At 34.4% G+C, this 26,191-nt stretch overlaps 1 protein-coding gene across 3 annotated transcripts in view; it reads right to left on the bottom strand.

The window, feature by feature from the left end:
* The window catches only part of LOC150103276 (protein O-mannosyl-transferase Tmtc3-like), a 267,650-nt gene that overhangs the window by 197,360 nt on the left and 44,099 nt on the right, over nt 1-26,191 (bottom strand). The window contains exon 1 of one of the 3 annotated variants that reach the window (XM_090397331.1): nt 6,909-6,998. The exons of the other annotated variants lie outside the window; for them this stretch is intronic. The gene's annotated coding sequence lies outside the window, so the exon portion shown is untranslated. Of the gene's footprint in view, nt 1-6,908; nt 6,999-26,191 lie in introns of those variants that run through there. 3 annotated transcript variants of the gene reach the window in all.

The following is a 26,191-nucleotide window of genomic DNA, read 5'->3' as shown; positions in this document are numbered from 1 at the left end:
AAATATATCCTTTTTTTTTTTTATTTTAATCCATAGTGTCTTCAAAAAAAAAAAAAAGTTATGTATACGATTAAACTAATATTTTTTAAATCTAATGTAATAGCCAAGTTCGAGTCTTCATAAACGATTTCAAATAGCGATAATTACTTTTCGATATTTTAAAAGTTTTCATTTAATAGTTTACTTTATGTAATAATCATATTCAGGGGCGACTCGTGCATAGGCACTGCGGAACTGCAGCACCCCCACTTTTTCTCGATATATAAATATATTTATTAATGTTTGCTTGTAATATTTAATTTTATCATCAACAATCCTATACAATTCTCTTACTTTGTATAAAAAATAACAAAAATCCATCTTCTAGCAGCACTGTGTTTACCACAGCGTCATATTTCTAGGCGCGCAAGCATACGCACGTCATAGTGAGATGCGAGCTATTAGCGTAATGCGGCACTGTCCGTCGCGCAGTTCCACTGTTGTTTATATGCAGTTTGCGCTAGTAGTAGAGTGTCCGTAGTGCTTATCGTGTTTACTCCTTCTCTTTAAATATTTGGACTTTACAATTAAAGACATAACATTTGTTATAGTTTTTATTTTAGAACACTGTTGTGGTTATGATAATGGATTTTATTTTTAAGTAATTTTGAATTATACCAAACTGAATAATTTTATCGATAATAAACAATATTTTTTCATGTTTAATTCTTTTTATTTTTACCATAATTTCGATATTTTATCCAAACACGTATACATTGTACTTACAGTGTGTATGTATATTTCGAAAGTTGCAGCACCCCCACGATTTCAAGCCACGAGCCGCCACTGATCCTAATATTCGTTGAAGATTTTTTTTTTTTTGTTGCTAACATGGAGACTTGTGCAAAATGATACAAATCAACACTTCGATGTAGGGATAACTGTGAAAGTATGGCTGAATAATAATAGTTATCAACAATAAGCGTGATTTATCCCCACTGAAAATTTATTTCTAAGAAGGTGACAGACAGACAAACTACATCTACTGGTTGCAGCTCATATAAAAAGCTTTGAATGTGACCTTGGCATTGCACTATCCGCAATGTATAACTTCCGGAAGTGGATTAAAACCTGTTTCTCTTGTACCACATTCCTTTCCACCTAATTTCTTCAGGTGAATGATTTCATCTTGGAGATCACGTGAACAAGGATAAACGAAGACTTGTCGAGAAGTCAATGGGTAGACCGCTGTCATGATCAAATGTAATTCACGGTCTCCCACTTGCTGTACAATGTTGATCCGATCTTCCAACCATGATAGCGGGAATTTTCAATCCAAAGCATCTTACATTATTTTTTTTTTAAAAAAACCTTTCTTCCTCCCTAAAAATTCTTCTACTTCCCTTTCAAGTAGATTAAAATCTTGCATTTATCTTGCAGCGAATTCCTTTCTTCACATACATTCCGCCTTAAAATCTATAATAAACACCGTGAACTTTGGAAACGCAAAAGCGGACGGCACGGCGAGCCAAGTTCAAAACGTACGCCTCATAACTCCGCCCGTTCTTTTGTTCACCGTGCGACCTTGACTCCCTATTACTTGCGCTGTTCGAAGTATCACCGAGAGAACCATCTCTGGGCACGTTCCTATGAGAGTGGAATATCTACCTGCGGGCTATCTGCGCATGTGTGTGTGGACGATAATACAGATACCTGGTTCAGGTATCCATATTGCTACAGAGGAAGGAATCGGAAAAAATAGTTGGATTAAGACATTCTAATTCAGTGATTTCTGTAGCTCCATCGTTACAAAAATTAGAAATGTTATTTAAACAGTTTCCTAGAAATAGTCCAAGCAAAGATCCTGTACATCCGAAATCTTTCTCAGCTGTTTTTCCAATTCAAGTACTCCATTATTTCATTCCGAATTTTATATGGAAAATATTTCAGCATACAAATCAGATTCTGGATATTGCACAAAAAGAAAGAAAGCAAACTATTGACCATTTCTTTATTCTCCTTCAGAAAGAAGGGCGAAATAACTCGGAGAGTGCTTTATTACATTCAATCTTTGAAATGGCATGTAAAAGTTTTGTGTAGAAATAATTATAAACTCAATGGTCACACATAGAGAGACGTTATACAGGGCTACCCAAAAGTCACGCAATACATTACGGATATAGGTTTTAAATCATTAAATATTAAAATTAAAAACAAGAAACGTGAGTATAGGTTGTATTCATTATAAAATGGCAAAGTAAAATTTAAAGAGCGCAATGAAAAATTCAAAAGATGTCGTAAATAATTTCCTGTATTGCATTATTGTTTCAGTCTGTTTAGAGCCAAACGGTGACGTTTGAGGTTTAGATAATTATATTTTTATGTTTCTCCCATCCACTTTGAAAGATTGTAAACCCATAGTACATTACTGCCATGTAAAAGCTTTTTTTTTTTATTACAATTTAAAATTTTTACATACATATAATTCGTAAACCCTGCTCTAGAGTTTGAACAACTTTTCTAGGCCATTTCAGGTCTCAAATAAACGGGATTGCAGTCTGTCACTAAACGAAGAAATTCATTCCAACTTAATTGCATTCACGAGCATCCCCCTGCTCACAGGAGATTTGAATCAGCAGCCTTAGATGCGTATTACTGGTATTGAAATTGGACGTAAATGTTATCTGTTAAGCTAAAACATCTCTCACCTCTATTTTTTAAAAAAAACATACAATTAAAATTAATAATAATATCCCCCCCCCCTTTTCTCACACATATGTAGTTTTTCGGTAATATTGTACTCACAACCGGAAGCGTGATTTCAGATTTCCGTTTTTCACGAATGGTCAAGTATTGTAAACGCATTCCCTTAGTCAATATGATGAGATCAGTATTCAAAATCTCACAGATTAACGTCTATTCGCACACTAAGTACGCGGAAGTTGTGACGACAGAATAGGAACATGCAAAAATGTGTGTCATGAATGAACTGCTCATCATAACTGAATTGAAAAAGATGCACTAGTTCCTTCGAGAAAATATGAGAAATTGACAAGGATATTATGGGAGTTCATATCTTTCATCACCGGCCTGTGGAGTCTAAAAGCTGTGCTAAGGGTCAGCAGATAGTGAGAGAGGAATTAAGTTAAAAACATCTATTTATGTAAATATCGATGCTGCCATTCCAACAAAATTTTATAAATAAAATGTTATATAAAAAATAAAATGGTGTATTATGACGAAGGCTTGCATTTTATATTTTGTATAATAAATAATCGTATATAAACTGAACTAAAAATAAAAAAACAGCTAATTTAGAGTAAACTTATGCATATTTGACATTTTTATGCGAAATTTAAGGATTATTACAGTTCCACTTCGAAAGTCAACACTAATACAGACAGTTAATAGTCCAAAGGAACATGTTCGTGACGTCATAAATCACGATTTCAAAATTTACCCTATCAGATTAAAAGTTCCGAATGTATTTTAAATAGTTATGGAAAAATTAATGGAGTCTGTATTTGCGAAGGTCAGTAAAGAAACGAAAATCTATTGGCGGAGTAGCGCATTCAGATGTCCCACTGGCCATCAACCAAGGTTTATTCAGAGCAGGAAAATTACATCGGAATGAAGTTCCGTTACAGAACAGATCGATAGCAGCGCTTAGCACTCAGCCGAACGCTAACATCTCCAGGACACAGACAGGCGTAATAAACTGTTTACGATGGATATTATAATAAGGCCTCTCTCTCTCTCTGTTTACAAAAGAATTTTCAAGAACTATTGTTTTTATTAACCTTTAAATTAAAGTGATTGGAATGTGATAAGAATAAGTAATCCTATATCGACGAAGATGTTTTGAAAGATTCCTATACTAAAGAAGAATGAGGGGGGGGGGGGGGGGGAAGTGATTTAGTTCAGCGCTGTTTAACTTCTTGGTGACACCCCGGGGTATTCAATATGTATCTTTATAACAGTAATGCTTTTTACAACATTATATCTAATATCGGAAATAAAAATTCGTGCCCAATGTATTCTAATGAATTATTAAAAAATATGTACTGATTGTTAATGCTTTACATATTTTTTAAATTAACTTATGTACACATTTCAATGTGGAGAAATCACGAACAGTATTGATAAAATCAAAAAAGGTCACGTTATTATTCATTAAATTATTTAAAGCGGTTGTGTCATAAATATATCAGTTCATTTATTATTATTATTATTAAGGCGTGCTTCATATAGCGTATTCCTATGGGAACTGCCCTTCCCATGCATTAAGATCATCACTTCGGCCATATTACATTACGTTTTGTTGTGATTTAATTTCATTTTATTGAATACTGCAATTGTTTTAACGTAATATTTTTTTTTTTTCAAATCAATAGCGGGTTTAAAATTTAATGTGTCATATATGTCGACCTTTTTATATATAAAAACTGGTGGCAAGTTCCCTGACTGACGCCTGGGAAGTCATTAGATTAAATTTCTTTGAATGTCGCCAATTAAAACACGGAGGAAAGAATGTCAGGTGATCAATTTAAACTTCGTTCTAATATGGCTACTTCGTTTAAGAAACCCTGTCTATGCATATAAATAATAATTTACTAAAATATAGAGCCAAAAGGCTTTAATTTAGTATAAGTAAGATACCAAAAGAGAGGTCATTATATATCCAGCCATCTTTTATAGCTAAATATTGAAAGTCCGAAATTTATCAGACAGCTTATGAGAATATAATCTTCGGTATCAGAGTTGCCTAGGTTGAACTATTTAAAAGACAAGCACTGCTCAACGGGAGCCTGTATGCTGGCCATTTAAAATCTTTATTCATTTATATAGCATCGCGTTTTCACAATATTAATAATCGTTAACAGATTAATTTGCTCTCAGTAATTTTATTTCAAAATATACACAAAATAGAGAATTATTATGATAAACGTTTACACTTCATATATAAACGGTTTTCTTTACAGAATCCCGAAGAGATGCCACTTATTCCTATTATCAATATTTCCGGTATTGTTCATGTATGAAAGGTATATTTTTTTGCTATTTTAAAAACAGAATTTCTCAAAATTGAAAGTTTAAAACAATTCATTTTCTGAATATGTATTTAAATAAATGTATTCATATATTGTTTTTGGAACTCGATTTCCCTTGAACACCGTTAATTATATTATATATTAAGGTATTTATTGCATATTAAAGTCCTACATTTTTTAAGAACAACAGGATTGATTCATCCAATCAATACCCTTGGAAGGTAATGGATGGCAATGCTGTAGCCAATGAAGTTCTAACTGAGGCTCGGCTATTGCTGTTACCCTCCTGCCATGATCAGAGCTTTAATAGCTCAAAAATACCTTATCCCTACACTGTCCTCTACAGATAACGGAGAAGATGAAAAACATTCTTGCTTCGCCCAGTCCTTATCCTTATAAGGACACTTTTATAAAATATGAAATGAAAGCAACATTACGAGAATGAAGGAAGTCCTTTTTAGGACTTCCAGGGTAACGAATGGTAATGCTGTAGCCAATTAAGTTTTAACTGAGGCTCGGCTACTATTGCCGTTACCCAGCCATGACTAGAGCTTTTTTAGCTCAATAACACTCCATCCAAACAGATTTTCTTCATTCAGATGACGGGATAAAGAGTCAAGGACTCAGTCCATCGCCCAGTTCTTCTAAGAACATTTTTATAAAAAAATAAATATATTTTTATATAAATATATATCTTTATAATAATAAAGATATATATTTAAAGATAAATTATTAATATCTTTATATTAATAAATACATAGAAAATATAAATATATTTTTATGTATTTTATATATGTTGCGATTTAATGTTATTAGGTTGGGGTTGTATTGGCGTAGGTTGTTGTTCCATTAAAACTTGAGTTAAAAGGCTCTAACTCCAAATGATTGATTCCATGTGATACGTCCAATTATATATCTGACCTAAAATTATATTTAATCAAAAACCATGTGGAATTCGATATTTTAGAATGGGAAATAGAATAACAAGAAGCAATTATGTACAGTCTTTCGCTTAATGGTATGCAGAATACATTAGAATTATATAATACGAAGGCAAGCAGAAAATTACAACCGGAATACTTAATACTGTTGCTTGATGTCTAAATAATTTCACATTAATAATGAACATAGTCATATTAGTTGCTACCGGAAGCATTTAACATGACTTGAGGTTTCTGGCTGGAAACCAGTGAAAACAAATCTGATGTTATTTTAACTTTCACAGAACAGTTTGCATTTGTGATCCTATCAAATGGCACATCAGTCTGAAAGTATACTCAAGTAAATAATGCATACCGAATTTGAGTTATTTGATGCAACTCAAAACAAATGTTTGCTCTCGTTACCAATATATGTCATATGCTTATGAAATTATTAATACGATAAACCATAAACGATATTTTATATTTCACAGTTCATAACAGCAAATCACAACAGGAGAAAAATAGACAAATGTTAAAATATTCAATAAAAACTGCGTAATAACAGGCTGATAATAGTAGTAGCTACATTCGTAAAATTATAAACTACATTCTAAGAATAGCACAATAATAGAATAGCTAATACTAATCTATTATTGTGCCGATCTGTTCTATTCTATTAGCAGTAAGGTATGCAATTGGTACCAAACTAATGGACAGCTATATGATATTTTTCGATGATAAGGCATCATATACGAGAAAGTATTTGATCCAAACAAAAATGCCAATGAACAAGAATTAAAAGCAGGAGAAAGAGAATTTATTAATCTTTAAAAGACATGATTTCCTGCCTTATCCTATTCTGTCTCTCTCTCATCTTCCTTCCTCATTCTAATTCAATATCCTCTCACATCCCTCCATCTCCCCACGTGTGTGTGTGTGTGTTAAAAGGCCTTACCTGGTCTGACAACTTGTCACCTGGTCAATCTTAGATGGTCTTTACGTTTTAGATCCAGTAGTCCTCTCTTTCGATTGCATACAGGTCTCGTGCCGTTTAATGTTTTTCCCCCCCTTTAAAAACAGAGTCCTAATGAACGCAGAATCGACCCACAGCTAAATTACAAGTAACATAACACTCTTGCCTCAGAGCGCAACGGACTGCACGGTAAGTGAGCGTTGTTTGCTATCTTATATATTGTAGAGGTGGAGGGAACTTGTGGCGCCGCTCAGTGGCGGGCAGCCGAACAAAGTCATTAAGTGTCGAGAGACTGTAAAGGGTGTATCAGCGACCACCTGGTATATCTGTACATCGTCAGGCGGAAAAGTAACGGACGTGTCAGGAGCCTTTCGGTTTGTTATGGCATTCCTAGAATTAAGTCACATTGACAATAATAGTGACACGTTGAACGTGTGCTTGGCATGGGGTGTTTGACACTGCAGCCTGGAGAACTCTGTTGATACGCCGTCGGCTGAATTATTTAATTAAAAATTGACCATCGTGAATGTGAATTCCTAACTGCGGGGGTTATAGCAGTTCCTTTTAAGCTTCTGATGTTGCTGCGAACGTAATAAACAAACACGGGATAGGATGAATGTGTACCGATAGACAGAAACTATATTAGAACTAGCAACTAGTAATCCTATAGTACAATAGTGCCGTAGATAGGCTAAGTTTTTGGTAATCCGTGCCAGGAGTGGCTTGAAAAAATACATGATGCTTTTTCAAGTCACTTCAAGCTTGAAAAATTGAAGTCTGCCTTCAACAATCAGTGTTCGTTTTTTTATAAGATAATAGAAAATAATTTGTCCTTAAAGGCCTTCACAAACTTCCGTGCCTTGGAATTCGAATCTACGGCCTGTTGATTGGAGAGGAGGTATACTGTCTACTCTGTTGGCTAGTTGGGCAACTTTACTTTTAATTGAATCTTAAAAATAAATACACCCAACAATTGATGATGAGTTCAATCTCGTCAGTGGAAGCAGTTTTTGTTATTATTTGTTGACTGTTTTTCAGTGCAAAGAGGTGAGTGTTTTTGTGAATTACACACCATATTCTTAGCCAGGATTTCTACAAATTATGCAATATCAAGTCCAATGGTACATATTTTAAGGAATTTGCTTCCTTTAAAATGCACGTATAGAGCTTTTCATCTAAGAAAGGCATGGAATCAGGTGACTCTCGATATGTTCACTAAAGAATGTGTAGCGAAACCTCTTTCTTTTGTGCTTAGCTTTATAGTGATGTTTTCTTCCCCCCCCCCCCCCCCACACACACACATGCACTGATTGATCTACAGCTCGCTGGTTCGAATTCCACTCTGGTATGGATATTTGTGAAGAAAACGTCATTAGCCTAGATGAATTTCTCCACCTGGTTTGAGACATCATTCAGCTTTTTACAGGACTGAAATACTTGAAAGAATTACATCTTTGGCCTCTAGAGTCGAGTATCGGGATATTTTCCCAAACCCTCAGTTCACTCATAGTACTAATGTACGTGAGTGAGTTTCACATAAAACGTCCTCAAACCTTCCGGAAGTTCAGTGAGCCCCCCTCAGTCCTACCGAATCTTTTGTGAGATTCTGTAGAAATGAGACGCCTTAAGCTTGGATTGGAGTTTTTAGATTCAGTAGAAGAACCAAGTGACGCTGACGAGAGAGAGAGAGAGAGAATGAGGATAAAGCTGTTTTTCTTCACATCGCTAGGACGGGAAACCACACTCAAGGATCAAGTGTCTCCAGGCCTTACTTATTGTTAGAATAAAACGATTTATATACGATTTTCAAGGAATCTAACAAAGTGATATTCCCAAAGCACCCCGAATATAAATCACAGCACCATTCATGATGTTGCGTTAAATTTTAAAATCCTTAATCGGAGCATGCAACATATATGAACTCAGCCACTCGAGAAAGCATCTGATTGCAGGTAGGAATAATAAGCCCCAAATATAAATATTTTTGTTGTGTTTATCTTTCTCTCACTCTCCTAACTTTCAACGCCAGAAGCACTTAAAACATATTTTGAGCATCTCGCGTGTTGATCGAGAGAAAGAAAGAGAGAGGAGTAAGTATTCTTACTCGCCCACTTAAAATGTAAATAGCTCATTGTTATAAATCGAAACTGTGAGTTTGCTCGCATCAGTGAAATAGAAAGGCTAACTTCTCTAAGGCTAAATCGAAAACCGTTTTTCTTAAAGAATGTGTTTTAAGCTAGCGTACAGCTATATAAGGACAAGCATTTGTTGCTCTCTTAGAAAACTCTTAATGAAATCGAGTGCTTGTTGGAAGCCCGAGAGTAGCCCCAATTTATCACGTTAACCATCGAGTCTGGAATGTAGTCTTAAAGAATGAGTTCCGTGCTGACTAAGGAAACATCTGTCATTAGTGTTTTCACTTCCTTACGTCCTCGTGCTTCTATCGTAATGAACGCTGGCCTTTATTTAGCACACCCCACTTCCAGTTAGTGCTTATTTTACTGATTCAAAGAACCTCCTTTTTCTTGACAGATCATCTAAAGCTAACACAGTTCTAGGTGACTGACAGTGGTTGATTGTTCCATGGCTGACTGAAGCGACATCTACAGAATGGAATAGCAAGTGCAAACTACTTAATAAAACGAATAGTGCTGATGGACGTTGGCAAAGACGTTTAACATTATGGATGTATTTGCTCATAGTAATTTCTCACGAGACTTCTTTTTGCTACCCCATTTTTAAAAGAATATATATATATATATATATCCTTTCTCTCTTCTCTCTATTTTCTAGATGCGCCCTTGTCCAAGAGATTTCTTCATGTGCCATTTCCTTGCACGCGCGCATGGGTGTGCGCGTGAGAGAGATTGCTGACTGATGGAATTTTATGAATCTTTTTAGTTAACTCAACTGGTCTTAGACAGTAGTTGATAAAGCTTTCATCTCGATTACTTTGGATTTTTTTTTTATCTAAGCCTATGAACATACCCATCAATAAACGTAATTTACACATTAATGCAGTTTGAAAACTGTGAAGTGTCTCCTGTATAAAGGTGAAATATAAATCAAGGGGGCGAAATAACATCCAATTCAGTCACATTTAAAGTCACAATGCTTCAAGTTTCAAGTATTAATCACCCCATCTCATGGTCGATTCATTCAAGTAGTCCTTATCCTTATAAGGACTGGCTTAAAGGGGCGAAGCAAAAATGCTTTTCATATTCCCCGTTATCTGTAGAGGACAGTGTACGGACAAGGTGTTATTGAGCTATTAAAGCTCTGATCATGGCAGGAGGGTAACAGCAATAGACGAGCCTCAGTTTGAACTTCATTGGCTACAGCATTACTCTCCACGGGTATATATATATATATATATATATATACATTGCCATCCATTAACCTCCAAGAGTGTATATATATATATATATATACACATTGCCATCCATTAATCTCCAAGAGTATATATATATATATATATATATATATATATATTAATCACCGCATCTCACTTTCGATCGATTAATTCCTACCACCATATAACCCCGTCATTCGAGTAGTCCTTATTCCTTATAAGGACTGGCTTAAAGGGGCGAAGCAAGAATGCTTTTCATCTTCCCCGTTATCTGTAGAGAACAGTGTAAGGATAAGGTGTTATTGAGCTATATAAAGCTCAATAACACCTTATTATTAAATACACCTATATATAGTATCAATAAAACATCCTGCCATGATCATAGCTATATAAAGCTATGATCATGGCAGGAGGGTAACGGCAACAGCCGAGCCTCAGTTAGAAGTTCATTGGCTACAGCACTGCCATCTATTAACCTCCAAGGGTATATAGTCCTTATCTTTATAAGGACTGGCTTAAAGGGGCGAAGCAAGAATGCTTTTCATATTCCCCGTTATCTGTAGCAGACAGTGTAGGGATAAGGTTATTGAGCTATTATTAAAGCTCTGATCATGGCAGGAGGGTAACAGCAATAGCTGAGCCTCAGTTAGAGCTTCATTAGCTACAGCATTGCTTCCATTACCCTCCAAGGGTATTGGATTGAATGAATCATTCCATCCAGCCCAAAAGTATATAGTGACTTGAAGGTTTTTATTATAGACTTTTTATTATTAGAAACATATGGTGTATTAATTTTTATATCTTAATATCTTTGTATATGAAGAAATAACCAAAATATGGTAATTTATTTGCATATTTTATTTCATGCATTATGTATTATAATAATTATTATAAAAATCTTAATAAAAAAATTATTTCTCGTCGTTGTCTATATCTCTTTAAAGCAACCAATTCGTTGTTATCAAACGTAATTACTTTTTATAAATAATATGACATTCAAATTATTATTTGTAAATAATACATCTTAATCTCAGTAATATTAATGCACTTATAATTACGTAAAATCTACAGTATTGTTAATCTAAGTACAGAATCTTAAAAAAATAGATTAACAGAAACAAGAGATATTAAAAATCCAACCTTATTAGATATTTTAAAATTAGAGATCTTAGTGATTCTTTGCAGTCATTATTTTTCAAACTACCCTTTCTTTCTTTCGTTCCTATTTACTGTTGCGCAATTCTCTAAGACTGATAGAACGAATGAGAGAAAATGAATGCTTTCTTTTCATCTGTTTGCCTACGTTGCTGTCAGTTGTTTGGACTTAAACATGTCATATATGGTGCGGCTTGATCTTTTCTTATTAAGTCTTTGTCATTGGATCATTTTGTTTCCTTTTGTGTCTCATCAAGCATAGGGGCGTTTAAGATAGTTATTATCTGTCATTCTTAGTCCTACGGCAAGGCTACACCTATTCCTCACTTCATTTCAGTCCATGTACAGTACGCTGTTATAAGATGAAACCTGGAAGAAAAGTCCAAGAGCATTGTCCTCCAAGACACGATCCTAAGATCAAAAAGACTTCGTGGATTAAAAGAAAAGAAACAAATCTTATGATAGACAAATTTCTTTCAGATTTCTTTTCTTGGTTCTAACTGGGTAAAGCTGTCATATATATGAATGGTTGGAAGTAACGAAAAGAACCAGTTCTGGGCTGTCATGGGATGATAGATGGAGATTGATGACGTCACTGTGCGGTATGTATCATATACGCATCAAATCTGGTAGACGAAGTTTTGTTATGAGGGGAAACGAATGGAGAGCAAAATCCGAGGGAGGTTCCTAACTACTGAACATTGTCACAAAACAGGAAGAGTAGACTGTAACAATATTCCCTCATAAACGAAGGTCCCCATGGTTCTATGCATCACTATGTGGTACGTATGCGTTGTATATCGAAAAACTGGACAGCTGGTAACACTTTAATGGGATTTCTATTAAGAAATATTTTTGTGTGCGTCCTTTTACACACACACACTCTCTCGTCTTATCTCTCCTTCCACTCCGATTTTTTTCCAGTTTCCTTTTACGTTATTACGAATATCTGTATTTTATCCAGAAAAAAAAAACATAATGTTACGTGATTAGACCCTGCGGGCAATCTTTGAGTACGTTTTTATTCACGTAAACTAGTGTCCCAAAATATTAGAAGCTTACACCCCCCCCCTATTTGGGAATTTTATATTGTCGTTAACACAAATCGGATTTTAATAAAAAGAAAAATTTAAACATATATTTTGTGAAGATTTCCTGGAAGGATGGTTTTATGTAATACATTATTTAGTTTAGAAAAATATCTGGATTTAAATCATATACTTGATGGGAATGATTTTGAAGGCAAGGTTTGTTTTTAATCACTTCTAAAACTAAATTAACTTTAGAACAGTCTTAGGACTCCAGTAACACGGCCTTTTTGTCTTTTTGTAAGAAATCTAAATCTTTTCCTCTTTTTTCTCTTCCAAAAAAAAGAGGAAAAGCAACCGCAATTGATAGTGACTAAGGAAATAAAATTACATAGTCTGCGTTTCCTGTACTCTCTGTCTATGAGAATGGCGCCAGTAAGGTTAAAAGAAGTCAAAATTATCTGTAACCTAGTCTGCAGCGAACTATTACATATTATTCAACGGTTATCATCCATAACGAGGCAGAGTGTCGCTGTTCTGCGCATGCACCTTTCTATACTTAGTTTTTCTTGATAATGAATCCTTCCAATGTTTAATTCTCAAATAACATCCTACGAGGAACACTAAGTTTAGCCTGTGACGGCTTAAACAAAACTTATCGCTAAGGTTGTAACTACTACTCGTATAGCGCCACGCTATGTAATAAAGACATGCTGCATAACTTGATATATAAAATAAAATACAGGTTTTTGATATTATTAGCAATGGATAAATAATCCATATTTAAATAATTCCCACAGAAGCAACTAATAAATATGTACTAACACAGAATTTCGATAACCTCATAAAAAAACACGCGTTTTTGAAGTAACTGATACCCCTTATAAGGACCGGCTAAAAGGGGCGAAGCAAGAATGCTTTTCATATTCCCCGTTGTCTGTAGAGGACAGTGTAAAGATAAGGTGTTATTGAGCTATAAAGCTCTGATCATGGCAAGAAGGTAACAGCAACAGTCGAGCCTCAGTTAGAACTTCATTGGCTACAGCATTGCCATCCATTACCCTCCCTAGGTACTCATTTTAGTCGCCTCGTACGACATGCATAAGTTACATTGGTGCTTTTTTTAAGTAAAGCCGACTCTACAAATTAGGACGATCCCTAGACCACTCCATAGTGGCCGAAAGACTGTCCAACTCAGCGTTGGCTCCACCGAGCAGAACCGCTCATATTCCGGGGAAAAGCCCCTCACCGAGCTGTGCCGGAGAACACCCTCCTCAGAAATTCAAAATGCACTCCCAGGCAAATCTCTCGAAATCTAAGCCCCCCGCCCCTCACCGATAGCCAAATTCCGGAAGAGCAAAACTCTCGAAACTCAGCGTCCATTTTAGTCGCCTTTTACGACAAGCATGGATTTACATTGATGCTATTCTTATCCCGGCAACCACACGGGGAAAGTGATACCCCTTATAATCTAATAGTCCTTATAAGGACTGGCTTAAAGGGGCGAAGCAAGAATGCTTTTCATCTTCCCCGTTATCTGTAGAGGACAGTGTAGGGATAAGGTGTTATTGAGCTATTAAAGCTCTGATCATGGCAGGAGGGTAACAGCAATAGCCGAGCCTCAGTTAGAAATTCATTGGCTACAGCACTGCCATCCATTACCCTCCAAGGGAATTGGATTGAGTGAATCAATCACCGTAATGTGTAAGTAAAGGTGATATCTCAAAAATATCGGACGATCTCTAGGCCACTCATTCGTGGGCGAAAGACCGTCCAAATCTCAGCGTTGGTTCTACTCAGTGAAACTCGAGTACCGAGCAGAACCGCTCATTCCGAAGAAAATAATTCACCGGCACGTACCCCTCAGCGGGCCGCGACGGAGAACACTTTCCCCGGTAACTCAAAGTGCTCCCTTAGGTCAAAACCTAAGAGAGCGAACTCATTTACCCAGGATAACAGCAACAGCCGAACCTCAGTTAAACTTCATTGGTTCAGCATTGCCATCCGTTACCCTATATGGGCATCTCATATAAAATCAATCACCGTATGTGTAAGTAAAGGTGATATCTCAAAAATATCGGACGATCTCTAGGCCACTCATTCATGGGCGAAAGACCGACCAAATCTCAGCGTTGGTTCTACTCAGTGAAACTCGAGTACCGAGCAGAACCGCTCATTCCGAAGAAAATAATTCACCGGCACGTACCCCTCAGCGGGCCGCGACGGAGAACACTTTCCCCGGTAACTCAAAGTGCTCCCTTAGGTCAAAACCTAAGAGAGCGAACTCATTTACCCAGGATAACAGCAACAGCCGAACCTCAGTTAAACTTCATTGGTTCAGCATTGCTATCCGTTACCCAATACGGGCATCTCATATAAAATCAATCACCGTATGTGTATCAATCACCGTATGTGTAAGTAAAGGTGATATCTCAAAAATATCGGACGATCTCTAGGCCACTCATTCATGGGCGAAAGACCGACCAAATCTCAGCGTTGGTTCTACTCAGTGAAACTCGAGTACCGAGCCGAACCGCTCAAATTCCGAGGAAAATAATTCACCGACAAAGCCCCTCAGCGGGCCGTGCCGGAGAACACCTTCCCCGGAGACTCAAAGTGCTCCCTTAGGGCAAAACCTAAGAGAGCGAACTCAAAAACTCATCGCTCAAGTGGGTAACAGCAACAGTCGAACCTCAGTTAAACTTCATTGGTACAGCTTTGCGTTGCTATCCATCACCCCCAAGGGCATTAATGACCCAATCGACCGCATCTCACGGTCGATTGATTCAAACCAAATCCCCACATCTCATCAAACCTAACTCGGACAGAATAATATTATTTATTAATTAAATAAAAAGGTGTATTAAGTAAATAAAAGTTATAAAAATAATTTAAAAAAATTAAAGAATAAAATTGATAAATTTAGAATATTGTATAAAAAGTAATATTTATTATTAAAATATAATCTATCGTTTTAAATTTATCTTTTTAATGATAAGTTTATTTATACAATATGGTAACATAACAATGATAGCAATTAAAATATTCGAAAGAAATATAAAATGTGTATTAACATATTAAAAAGAAATAAAAATGTGTATGAAATAAACATGATTACTAAATGTGAAAAGGGAGAGAGAATTAAAAATAATAGCATTTGACGTTTGTGAAAGAATAAGGAGAAATAATATTTGTCATATGCGAAACGGTAAGAAGAGAAAAAAATCTTTAGTTAAGTAAATAACACAAACATTTTAATCATATTCTCTTAATGACAAAAAAGGAAAAATGCCAAATTAAGAAACAAACAAATTCAAAGCTTAGTTAGAAAATTAGCAAACAAAAAGAGACTTCGAACAAATTAAAGAAAAGTTTCTAATTATTAATTAAGAACAAAAGGAAAACATTTAAGTGTAATAACAAAAAAGTAATTAAAAATAGTCTAGCAGCACATACAAAGGAATAGGAATTAAAAAGATATTTTAAATTAATATCAAAGAACCACGAAAATTCTCCAGAAAAACATATTAGACAACACATTCAAAGAAAATGAATATAGAATGAATAGAATTAGAGGGACTTAGGAAACTTTTTTTTTAAAAAAAATACAAATATACGAACGCAGATAAGACATTAAGCATAATTACAGAAAGACAAAAAGTGTCACCTGTAAGAGAAAATGATGGGGAAAAAATTAGGAAAATAATAATAATAATAATAATAATAATAATAATAATAAATATGACGATTGCCCATGCCTACTTCACGTAAAAAAAAAAAAAAAATCAACAGCAGACAACTTCCCCCCATGAAATAACGTCCAAGTTGGTTCGATTTGAGACACGTTTCATCTGTATTATTCTAAAGTATCCATGACCTTTGACCCCGGGGAGGAGCAAAGAAATAGATCATTCTGGCGTGACCCGCACATTTATTCATTTGATATTTATTTCATTTATCCTCAGGGAAGAAACGAAAACAACTTCAGTCTCTGGTGCAATGCCGTACTGTTTATCTTTCAGGGTGTCTAAGGAGAACTATTGATGTCTAATAATTGTAATGGATCAGCAACTGTCCTGCTGTGTCATTTCCCAGCGAGAACTCGTGCAAGACCACGTCTGTTTGCACAAGAAACGTATTACCAAAATGTGTTTTGTTTTCCTGTTTTATCCCTAAGGTTCCATATTGATCTTTAGAACGTGACAGGAAACAGAAGATGTTCTTTTGTTTTCTCATATCGTAGCGTGATGACATGGATGGCTCGAGCTGTTTTTTTTAATTGTTGTAACTTTGCTTATGTTGGTTTCAACAGTGGGCTTTGTTACGTATAGCAAAGAAAACTTGAGAGGTGCAGATCAGAGAAATGTACGCTAAAAATTAAATCAAGAAAAGGGAACTTTCCAACAAGCAACAATAAGGGAAAACAAGCATAAAAATATTATTTGTTGGATCGTTTTTAGATGTATTATTTAAGAAAATATATTTTTGCTTTTTTTAATCAACTGATTACAAGTGATATAAGAGAAAAAAAGAAAGAAAAAAGGGAGAGAAATATTTAGTACGATTAATCTAATCTTGGTTTTCATGAGTTTTTTTTTTAATTTTACTCGTGCAAGTAGACACAAAAAATTGTTTACTGCTGATTTAAGAAAAAAAACTATCTTCTAAAAAACTAAACCGGTTGTTTTAAATGTTCTACGTTCCATCTTTTATTTCTTCTCTCCTTGCCGACTGGATTTCACTCTGGGAACAAATGTAATCAGAGAAACTTGAAGACACAAATTACCGTTGCTTCTGCAGATATTCGTGAAGGTTTCATGATATCCCTAAAGAATCCATCTGTAGAGATCTGGGGATCTTAACTTCTTAAACTTCGTTGAAAGTCATTTAAGTACTCTGTTGGTCGATAATTTTCGTCGCCTGGAGTATGTTTACTAATATAAACATAACAGACTACCCTCAAGATATTTGGTATTTCTTTCGAATGCTAAGTTGTTCTAGGATGGGTAAAGCAAATGCGACTGTCGTCCCATAGAAAATGAGACGTTAGGCTAAATTTTTCATCTTTCAATGCTGTAGCGAAGATCAATCAGAAATCTCTTTGTAACTGTAATCAGTGTTACAGTTAAACAAACAAACAAACACCACCGATTACTAGTTTGTCTTTATTATGTTTTCATTTTACTTGAAAGAATTGGATTAAACGATTTTTCACCACAATAAACACATTCGTTTTACAATGTTTCAAATTCTCCTAAAATTCAAAATCAGTCCTCATTAAATTGTTGCCATGTTTATTATTCTTAGCTAGTGGTGTGAATAAATTTTATTTTATAGAATTCGGCAATGAAATAAAATAATGCTTTAATCTCTTTAAAAAAATTGCTTAATTTAAGATGTAGCTGTTTGTCAACTACTTTAAAACAGACTTTGTGAATGATCAACTAAGATAATTACAACACTCATTATAGTCCTTATAAGGACTGGCTTGAAGGGGCAAAGCAAGAATGCTTTCATCTTCTCCGTTATCTGTACAGGACAGTGTGGAGATAGGGTGTTATTCAGCTATTAAAGCTCTGATCATGGCAGGAGGGTAACAGCAATAGCAGAGCCTCAGTTAGAACTTCATTGGCTACAGCATTGCCATTCATTACCCTCCAAGGTATGAATCACCGCATCTCACGGTAGATTCATTTCTGTATCTTCTGACCCCTCAATCTCCCTTACAACACTCTTAAAGTTCTTAAAAGAACTGGGCGATGGACTGAGTTCTTGACTCTTTATCCCGTCATCTGAATGAAGAAAATCTGTGTGGATGGGGTTTTATTGAGCTAAAAGCTCTAGTCATGGCTGGGTAACGGCAATAGCCGAGCCTCAGTTAAAACTTTAATGTCTACAGCATTGCCATTTGTTACCCTGGAGGTCCTAAAAAGGACTTTAGGTTATGTTCCCTTACAACACTCTTAGTCCTTATAAGGACTGGCTTAAAGGGGCGAAGTAAGAATGCTTTTAATCTTCCCCGTTATCTGTAGAGGACAATGTAGGGATAAGGTGTTATGGAGCTGTTAAAGCTCTGATCATGGCAGGAGGGTAACAGCAATAGCCGAGCCTCAGTTAGAAATTCATTGGCTACAGCATTGCCATCCATTACCCTCCAAGGGTATGGTGTCCTTACAACACTCCTTAGTCCTTATAAGGACTGGCTTAAAGGGGGGAGCAAGAATGCTTTTCAAATTCCCCGTTATTTGTCACGGACAGTGTAGGGATAAGGTGTTATTGACCTATTAAATTAAAGCTCTGATCTTAAGTTCTTAAAAGAACTGGGAGATGGACTGAGTCCTTGACTCTTTATCCCGTCATCTGAATGAAGTAAATCTGTATGGATGGAGTGTTGTTGAGCTAAAAAGCTCTAGTCATGGCTGGGTAACGGCAATAGCCAAGCCTCAGTTAAAACTTCATTGGCTACAGCATCGCCATTTGTTACCTTGGAAGTCCTAAAAAGGACTTTTGATTCTGGCCTGATAGTCTAGCTGTCTGTATTTTGCTAATAAATTTTTATTTATAATTTCTATAACTTAATTAATATATGGTTTCTAAAAATTTTATTTAATTGTTTATTTAATTTTAAATATATTTTAAATTTAATAAGATTTTCAGATATAGTTTATTTATTTATAATTTTATATATATAAATATTTTGAAAAAGTTTTAATTTTATTCATTTTAACCGTCTTAACCATTGACTAAGATTGCTTCGTCTATTCTCTCTATACATATTTAGCAACACTAGCTGGATGGCCTTTACTTTTCCCCAAGCTATTTCAATTTTTATTTAAACTAGAGAAGTATTCATATCTAAAAATGCTTTAGTTTGCTTTTTTTCGTGTCAGGTAAGGTATTTATGATATTATTACAATTTTTCAGGCTTAAAATATTTTACTTTTGTGCCATAACGAAGTACAATTTCTAGATATTGTATCAAGTTAAGAAAATTATTATCTTTGGATAATCATGAAAGTATATATTTCTTTTTTTGTCTCTGTATTTAATATTCTGTCGCATAACTTCTTTTGTATATATTAATTTTGTATATAATAATGTACACCACGTGTACACAAAATAATGTACACGTGGTGTACATTATTTTGTGTGTTTTACAACGTTATCATGACGAACGCCCTTCTAGAAATGAGGGAGAGAGAGAGAGAAAGATTGAGAAAGAGGGAAGTCTTCTTTACAGCAAGACACACGCAGCTTAAATGAAAGTCTGTACTTTTGTGATAAGTCTCTGACATCTTTGTGTTGATATTGATCACGTGTCAAGTCCAGTTTGTGAAGTTTGCCAGCGTATTCACATCTTACCAGTCCACTGGAGATTTCTTCATCCTGTCACTGCACGCAGACCTTTGTCGCGTCTGAGAACGCGAAGTAATTTCAGCTACAACTCGGCATTCACATTCAATTATTTTCACTTTGCTTTTCCTACGAACAATCCTATTCTCTATAGTTGTTTTTCAGTGCGCCCTTTTCGCCTATCACCGTTCAAGCAAAACATATGGGAGGTGACAGTTTTTCCTCATCATAACAGATTTTATATAACTTGTAGCCCAGGCTATCTGACGACAGTACATCCACTGCCATCATAAGAACCAAATGGGCAGGTTGCACGCAAATCCGTGAACATGCAACGTCTCTTACGTGTTTTTTTTTTTCTTCTCGAGGATTATTTAGAAACGTGATTGGAACTTGAAGATGCTAGTAAACGAAGGTGATAGGTGGTGATAAAGAAAACTAAGCACTTCACTCCCAGAGGTCTGTAAGAAATAAGTTATTGTTTGTGATTTTTGCAACTACAATTCTTTTTTATATTTAATTATATTTTCTGTATTGCAATGAAATTTTTTGATAAACAAAACCTTGTTTGTAATTCATTATTTTCTTTCCATGTTTGCTTTTTTTCTATTTTCCATTAATTTTTTCCCCTTCGTGTTTGTATATTTATGCCTGATTTTGTATTTTGTCATTTATTTTCTTACTAATAAATCATTATTTATAGTTTCTATAAATTAGTAAATATATGGTTTGTTTTAAAATTATTTCATTATTTTTATTTGTTTTTGTATATTTTAAAATTTATTAAAAATAATTTTTTAATTTATAATTTTATGTATAGAAATGTTTTGTATAATATTTATACAAAATAATTTTGTCTTAGGCTAATTCTTTTTTTTCTCAACTTCTGATTTTCTTTTTTCTTTTTCATCAATTCTTTCCAAAGAAAGCATTTAAATTCTTTTTCCCCCAATGATTTTATTAATTATTTTCTTTCTCATTGCGCTTAGTATATGTCTCGTTTTCGATGCATATCGTAAAACCAAATAAAAGCATATTTGAATCCGTTTTATCCATTTTAATTTACGTACGTATTGATATTCCTCAACTTTCGGTAGAAAGATATATAATGAAAATTTTGGTATTTAAAATTTCATTAAACGTCCGTGAAGTTTTCCATATCTGTATCACTTGAATTATTTATAGTGAAATATTTAAATAGCAAGACAATTTGGGAAGTGATCACTAGTAACTGTTCGTACGTTTTTTTTTATTATTTATTTTTTTTATCTACGCAAAATTGTCTCTACGGTATTTGATTTGTTGATAATGAATGACGTCACTTAAAAGAATGCGACTGCGCATTTTGGCATTTAATGATTTTTATGGCTATTGTAAAGCTGTCTATTTCAGTATCAATTGAACCATTTATAGTTGGAACAATTAAAAGCAAAATAAAACTGCTGTAAATAACCAATTACGTTACTTTACAAAAATGAGATTATGAAATACAATTTCTTTTTTTTAAACCTTTGATATTTTAATTTCTTTCTTATTTTCTTTTGCCATTTGTTTTATCTCTTCACATTTTCCCACATAATCCCACAGTTCTATAGCCTCTTCCAACCATTTTATATTATTATTTTTAAATAAATATAAAGTTGAATTGTTATATGTTTACATTGCACATATACTACTTTGAATTTTCCTTCGTGTGCACAACAAATTCATTTGCTTCCTACAACCTGAAGACGCTTTAATTAGAAATCTGACGTAGTCTGCCATTTCCTAGCTAGTCATTTTGTGGACTGTCTCTAGTTTCTGAGCAAAATTTCCATTCGCTAAAAGACGTAGTGATATTGTGTCTATATTAGATTTCCTACTCGCTCCACGCAGAAAAGAGTTTATATTCATGTCGTTTCTAATGAGTTTGTGAAATGTATTTTTCTGGTGTATTTTAACCAGTCTCTAACCATCTAGTTTTATACGCTTTCTTAAGAAAGTAACTTCATTCCTATTTATTTTTCGACCTGTATGTTTTAATTCCTTCATTTAAAATAACGACTGCAACTTCAGCGTATCTTTTTTCAACAAAAATTATTTCTTGCACTCTGATTTATTCTTTTCAAAAAATTTCAGACTCCGCCTAGTTTTTTTCTTTTTTTTTTTTAATTTCTTCTTCTTTGTAAACATTCTGGTTTTTATTAAAATAGCATAAATAATGAATATGTTTTCTTATCTTTAGATGTACGGAATAATAATTTGCCAAAAGATTCGTAGATTTTTTTTTCTTAGTTTGGGCAATTAGCAACGCTTCTAAGAGGAAAAAAATCACAAAAAACAACTGTTTACTGGATGAATGTGGGTTTTTATCATTTTCATTACGTCTTTTCATAAGCAATTGTCTTTGAGCATCATGGCAACTGGGTACATATGAATGCTAAAATTATTAAACACTCAGAATCGATAAAGTGAAAGAATTGTGGGGGGGACCAAAAGCATATAGAAGTGTAGCTTCAGAGCGTGCAGCTGTTTTCTGGTGATGTGCTGCGTGAAATCAAAGAACGTGAATTATCCTTGTTGTTAAATGTTGCACCTAGAAGTTGCCAGGTCGTAATCACTGGTGGGATATGCATCGTGTATTCACAACTTGATGTTAGATATATGCGATAACTTTGTCTTTACAGTCCGAGATTTAAACGATTAAAAGTATGTAGTGGATCCGATGCAAGAAACTGCGAATTGCCCATGAAGCGTAACTAATCCTTAGAAAATTGCTTTATATCCGAAAAATGTGTATTATAGAAGTAGGTTTATCGTGATAGGAAGAAAACTAATTTTATTGCTAATAATAATAATAATAAATGCCGCTGCCTTCAACAGCTCAAAAAAAAAAAAAAAAACTTAAAATCAAAAACCGATAACCTAAAACTTTAAATGAAGATTATCTTGAATCTATAAATCCTAACCTATCCTGAATAGGTTAGGATTTATAGATTCAAGCCTCCTCTTACAAGAGGGTTACAGCTGAAACCAGAGGAGATAATTATGAGCAAGGTGATTTCCCCTTGCCATAACTATTCTTATGATTGTAGCCGTGTGTGTTTCCGAGACCGGTTTGCCTGTTCTGAGGAATGAAAAACCCGAATTATCGGAAGAAAAATCCTCAGCCTTCATGTAAGACCGGTTAACTCACCTTTAGTCGAAAGAGACCAGATAAAGATTCTTCACGTCACTGACAGGAATCAAATCCATGTATTTCCGACCAAAGGGCTTAGTCTATGCCGACTGAGCTACAGAGGCTCAAAATCCATAAATAGTTAACATATATTAATTATCTAATGTATTAATTATAAAAACATTATATTAATTATCTAATGTATTAATTATAAAAACATTATATTTATTATCTAATGTATTAATTATAAAAACAAGTGGTATTTTATTTAGCTTTTCTAGAGACTAATTAAAAGAAAAAAAAATTATTCTCTTCCCCCACCCTTTTTCTTTATCTGTAAAATTTTCTATATTATAAAGGGATTCTCTATCGATTTTGTTCATTTAAAAATGAATTTTGATCTTAGATTTTGTAAACCATATCTTTAAATTAGCTACAATTCCACAAAATGTAGTTAGTATAGTATATTTTATAGTACTTAGGAGGAGAAACGTAAATGTCGAGTCTATAGGATTCTTAAAATATAAATAAAATAAAATATCTCAAAAACTGATAGAGGTCCATTTTGAAATAAATAGATAAAAATAAATAAACATAGAAGAATAAATAGAGGGAAATATTATCAAATAAGTCGCATTTTCAAAAGAAGCCTCTGTATTTCGGAAAATAGGAGCAGTGAGCGTGGTACACACAAACACAGAAGGTCTAGTCCGTTTTTTTTTTTCATAGATAAACCAATGAAGAGCACATTTTTATATGTTAGAAAACCACAAGGACGTCCCACAGTTTGTTACTGATATAACTTATTTTATACAGAATATATTATTATTATAACCTTTGTAGCTCAATATGGACAATGTCATGTTATCGATGTGAATGGAATTGGAATATACACATATATGCAGGGCTATACGTGTGTACAGCCTAATGGTCGGGAGAGGGGGGTAACAATGCTAATTTATTAGGAAATCATTACAGAACAGTTATCTTTCTTGTTCAATAGCTATGTTTGTAGATTCAAGGGATCAGGAAAGTCGGGGATTGAAGGGGGGGGGGGGAAACGAGTTTCCAGGAGGGAAATATCTCCAACTCAGTGTGAAACTGGCAAATTACTTTTTTTGTAAAGTCCCGATCCATCAAAACCAGTTAATCTACGGAGACCGCCTAAGACTACATAGACATTATAAAAATATCAATCAATTACGGGAAATCAAAACAAACTTTGTATGCATATCTTTGGATTCTTGTGGTGAATATATTTATTGTTATCAACCGAACAACAATTGACATTGTTATACGCAAATTATACCCTAGCGAAGCTCTGGAAGTATTTTTTTAAATATTGCATTCAGTGTAAGCAGTAAATTTGTTTGTTTGTCAAAGTGCTTCATGAGTGTCGTAAAATTTCTTTTGTGTGTTTGCCAGGTTTAGTCCATAGCTGTAGTTTATGTCTTATATTTCATCTCATCTCCTGCTGGACAACACACACACATGCCAGGGTAGACAGGTAGAGTTGAATTCACTGCTGTACGTCATCTTGTTCAGTAATGGCTTTGGCTAAATCAAACCACGCTGTGCTAATATTGCCCGAAGCTCATCGCTCCATGAGCCAGTGACTGCATTATTGATGCTCTCTTTTTCTGTGCCAGCCACCAGCACGTAGGCTCGCGCACGGATTATGACCTAGAATTTAAACGTGCAGCTAAGGTAAAGGCGAAAGTTAATTAGCTGCGATCGTCCGCTGCATACTCGTGTTTTCTATAATTCGTTCGGCTATAGTTGAATATCCACACGCCTGAAGTCACTTCCTAATACATTTCCATATTTCAGACCCTAGACAGAGGTGTTAATATTAAAAATTTACAAAGATGAGAACATCGAAGCTGAATTTCCAATGTGAACTTCTAGAATCAACGTAGTCTAAACATTAATTATTAGCTACCGATACTTACAAATTCTCTTTTGTGAAGCCATAATAAGTTTAGTTGTTGTTTTTTTTAAGCTTCAAAGGTTACTCATTTCTTAGCAAGGCAGTAGCAGTGCTCTTCCGTACATCGAGATTACGTACTGCTGTTCTTTGCAAACAAAAAACTGAACAAGAAACATGGACAATATAATACATAATGTCCATGTTTCTTGTTTTATATAATAATAATATATATAATATATATAATACTTAATACTGCTGAGGAGAAGAATGGCTACGCCATTAAATTATAAATAAACTTATTTCTGAGCCTAAAGTCAGCACTATCGTCACTTCGAATAATCAACTTACACGAATACTTCCAACTTAACAACCTTATAGTCCTTATAAGGACTGGCTTAAAGGGGCGAAGCAAGAATGCTTTTCATCTTCCCCGTTATCTGTAGAGGACAGTGTAGGGATAAGGTGTTATTGAGCTAATAAAGCTCTGATCATGGCAGGAGGGTAACAGCAATAGCCGAGCCTCAGAACTTCATTGGCTACAGCATTGCCATCCATTACCTTCCAAGGGTATTGGATTGAATGAATCAATCCGATCCAACTTAACAACCGTCGAAATAATAACCTATTTATAGGAATATATCAAAAGAAATAACAGGTGCTGCTAATAATAATAAGATAATAAAAATATTATTTTGTTATTTAAATAAAAACAGTTAAAATAGAATTTTTAATATCTTTTACTAGTATATTTTATAATAATCTTCATATTTAAATAGACTACACTAAGAACATAAAGATGTTGCTTTTCTCATTTACGCACAGATTTGAAAAAAAACCGTGCAGCAAGATGTCTTATCGCAGTCTATAGCGATATTCTTTTTTTTTAATTTTTTTTTTTTTTACTTTCTTTCTTTTGAAGTTCGTCAAAGGAGAAATAATAAATTCTGTGTCTGATCGACCACTTAAAAAGGCACAAAACGTTTTGGTCCAGTTGGGATTGAAGCAATTTCTCACAGTTTGACAGCAGAATACTACAAATAACATACAGTATTTTTAGTGAAAAAAAATTCATGTTGTGTGATTGGCGCGATAAATCTCTTTTTATTATTTAAAAAAGAAACGACAAAAAAGTGTATAATGTAAAGAAAATTTCCGGATTGATAAACTGCTAGCTTCGAAGAAAGAAAGAAAAAAGTTGATGGGAAAAGGAAGAAAGAATAGGCATAAAATTGAATTCCTGGAATCGAAAGAAGGTATCTGGGTCACAAAAGAAGAAAAAATGGAGGGGGG

Source organism: Typopeltis vanoorti, chromosome 9, assembly GCF_054136105.1.
Source record: "Typopeltis vanoorti isolate ZY-2024b chromosome 9, IOZ_Tvanoo_1.0, whole genome shotgun sequence".
Lineage (NCBI taxonomy): Eukaryota > Metazoa > Arthropoda > Arachnida > Uropygi > Thelyphonidae > Typopeltis > Typopeltis vanoorti.
This window is presented reverse-complemented; position numbering and strand designations above follow the sequence as displayed.